This window comes from Salmo trutta, chromosome 19 (assembly GCF_901001165.1).
Source record: "Salmo trutta chromosome 19, fSalTru1.1, whole genome shotgun sequence".
NCBI lineage: Eukaryota > Metazoa > Chordata > Actinopteri > Salmoniformes > Salmonidae > Salmo > Salmo trutta.
In genome coordinates this window covers 1,386,882-1,390,544 of record NC_042975.1, presented here as the reverse complement: position 1 = coordinate 1,390,544, position 3,663 = coordinate 1,386,882, and positions in this window count along the sequence as shown.

Sequence of the window (3,663 nt, the reverse complement as noted above, 5' to 3'; positions counted from 1 at the left end):
CTTGTTGTAAACTTCTGTTATCTCCCTTCTCGCTGTGATGTAGTGGCTGTGGCTCACCACTAGAGGTCGCGGTGTATCACACAACATCAGTGGACCTTTCAAATGAAATTGTATTCATCACCTGCGCCGAATACAACAGGTGTAGACCTTACCGTGAAATGCTTACTTACAAGCCCTTAACCAACAATGTAGTTCAAGAAATAGAGTTCAGAAAATATTTACTAAATATACTAAAGTGAAAAAATGTAATATCAAAAAAGTAACACAAGAAAATGACATAACAATAATCAGGCTATATACAGGTGGTACCGGTACCGAATCAATTTGGGGGGGTACCGGTACCGAGTCAATATGTAGAGGGCACAGGTGTGTAGAGGGAACAGGTTTATGTAAAGTGGGGGTAATTTGTAAAGTGGCTATGTGTAGAACAGCGAATAGCAGCAGTGTAAAAACAAAGGGGGTGTGTCAATGTAAATAGTCTGGGAGGCCATTTGATACATTGTTCAGCAGTCTAATGGCTTGGGGGTAGAAGCTGTTAAGGAGCCTTTTGGACCTAGACTTAGCGCTTCGGTACCACTTGCCGTGCGGTAGCAGAGAGAACAGTCTATGATTTGGGTGACTGGAGTCTTCTACAATTTTTTGGGCCTTCCTCTGACAAAAAGGTCCTTGCTGTCAGAAAGCTCCCGAGTGGCGCAGCGGTCTAAGGCACTGCATCTCAGTGCTTAGAGATGACACTACTGACCCCTGGTTCGATTCCAGGCTGTATCACAACCGGTCGTGATTGGGAGTCCCATAGGGTTGCGCACAATTGGGCCAGCATCATCCGGGTTAGGGTTTGGCCGGGATAGGCCATCATTCTAAATAAGAATTTGTTCTCAACTGACTTGTTAAATACATCATTTAAAAAAAAAATCGCTTGGCCTCAGTGATATACTGGGCCGTACACACTACCCGCTATAGCGCCTTACAGTCGGACGCCGAGCAGTTGCCATACCAGGCGATCATGCAACCGGTCAGGATGCTCTCGATGGTGCAGCTGTAGAACTTTATTTGAGGACCTGGGGACCCATTTAGTCTCCTGAGGGGGAAAAGGTGTTGTTGTTGTGCCCTCTTCACAACTGTCTTGGTGTGTTTGAAGCATGATAGTTCGTTGGTGATGTGGTCACCAAGGAACTTGAAACTCTCGACCTCTCGTCCACTTCAGCCACTACCTCCCAGTTGATGTTAATGGCCTGTTCAGCCTACTTCCTCTAGTCCTTTATCTTTCTCACATTGAGGGAGAGGTGGTTGTCCTGGCACTACACTGCCAGGTCTCTGACCTCCTCCCTATAGGCCGTCTCATCATTGTCGGTGATCAGGCCTACCACAGTTGTGTCGTCAGCAAACTCAGTAATTGTGTTGGAGTCGTGCCTGGCCGTGCAGTCGTGGGTGAACAAGGAGTACAGGAGGGGACTAAGTACACACCCCTGAGGGGCCCCAGTGTTGAGGATCAGCATGGCAGATGTGTTGTTGCCTACCTTTACCACCTGGGGGCGGCTCGTCAGGAAGACCAGGATCCCATTGCAGAGGGAGGTGTTTAGTCCCAGGTTCCTTAGGTTAGTGATGAGCTTTGTGGGCACTATGGTGTTGAACGCTGAGCTGTAGTCAATGAATAGCATTCTCACATAGGTGTTCCTTTTGTCCAGGTGGGAAAGGGCAGTGTGGAGTGCGATTGAAATGGTGTCATCTGTGGATCTGTTGGGGCAGTATGCAAATTGGGTGGGTCGCCGGCATGATGGTGTTGACGTGAGCCATGACCAGCCTATCAAAGACCTTCATGGCTACCGATGTGAGTGCTACAGGGGTAATCATTTAGGCAGGTTACCTTCGCTATTCTTGGGCACAGGGACTATGGTGGTCTGCTTGATACATGTAGGTATTACAGACTGGGTCAGGGAGATGTTGAAAAGGTCAGTGAAGACACTTGCCAGTTGGTCGGTGCATGCTTTGAGTATGCGTCCTGGTAATCCGTCTGGCCCTGCGGGTATGACGCTACAAGTTTGGCACACTTGTATTTGGGTTGTTTCTCCCATTCTTCTCTGCAGATCTTCTCAAGCTCTGTCAGGTTGGATGGGGAGCGTCGTGCACAGCTATTTTCAGGTCTCTCCAGATATGTTCGATCGGGTTCAAGTCCGGGTTCTGGCTGGGCCACTCAATGACATTCAGATGAGCCACTGCTGCATTGTCTTGGCTTTGTGCTTAAGGTCGTTGTCCTGTTGGAAGGTGAACCTTCGCCCCAGTCTGAGGTCCTGAGCACTCTGGAGCAGGTTTTCATCAAGGATCTATTTGTACTTTGCTCTGTTCATCTTTGCCTCAATTCTGACTAGTCTCCCAGTCCCTGCCTCTAAAAACATCCCCAGAGCATGATGCTGACACCACCATACTTCACCGTAGGGATGGTGCCAGGTTTCCTCCAGACTTGATGCTTGGCATTCAGGCCAAAGAGTTCAATCTCGGTTTCATCAGACCAGAGAATATTGTTTCTCATGGCCTGAGACTTTAGGTGCCTTTAGGCAAACTGAAAGCAAGCTGTCATGTGCCTTTTACTTAACAAAATGTGGAAAAAGTCAAGGGGTCTGAATACTTTGCAAATGCACTGTATATACAAAAGTATGTGGATACCCCTTCAAATGAGTGGATTCAGCTATTTCAGGCACACCCTTTGCTGAGAGGTGTTTAAAATTGAGCACACAGCCATGCAATCTCCTGAGACAACAATATCAGTACAATGGCCTTGCTGAAGAGCTCACTGGCCTTCACCGTGTCACTGTCATAGGATGCCACCTTCCCAACAAGTCAGTTCGTCACATTTCTGCCCTGCTAGAGCTTTCCCAGTGAAATGTAAATGCTGCTATTGTCAAGTGGAAACGTCTAGGAGAAACAACAACTCAGCCAGTAAAATGTGTCTGTCCTCGGTTGCAACACTATCGAGTTCCAAACTGCCTCTGGAAGCAACGTCAGCACAATAACTTTTTATTGGGAGCTTCATGAAATGGGTTTCCATGGCAGAGCAGCTGCACACAAGCCTAAGTTCGCTGCCGTTGGACTCTGGAGCAGTGGAAACGTGTTCTCGGAAATGACGAATCACGCTTCCCCATCTGCCAGTCCGCAGACAAATCTGGGTTTGGTGGATGCCATGAGAACGGTACCTGCCTGTATGCATAGTGCCAACTCTAAAGTTTCGTGGAGGAGGAATAATGGTATGGGGTTGTTTTTCATGGTTCAGGCCCGTTTGTTCCAGTGAAGGGAAATCTTAACGCTACAGCATACAATGAAGTTCCAGATGATTCTGTGCTTCCAACTTTGTGGCAACAGTTTAGGGAAGGCTCTTTCCTGTTTCAGCATGACAATGCCCCCGTGCACAAAGCGAGGTGCAGTTATAGCAGACCTACTCCACATCAATGGCCAGGATTTTGGAATGAAATGTTCGATGAACAGATGTCCACATATTTAAGTCATGTAATGTGTATTTAAGCATTAATTTAGATATAGGGAATGGATTTTTTAAATACTATGTTTTCTAGAGGCAAGAATGTGAATAGCATAGATGCTTTATGTATACCTGTTGTAATATACTCAATACATTTTCTGCACGTAACATTTTGTATATATTTCTTGCAGTAA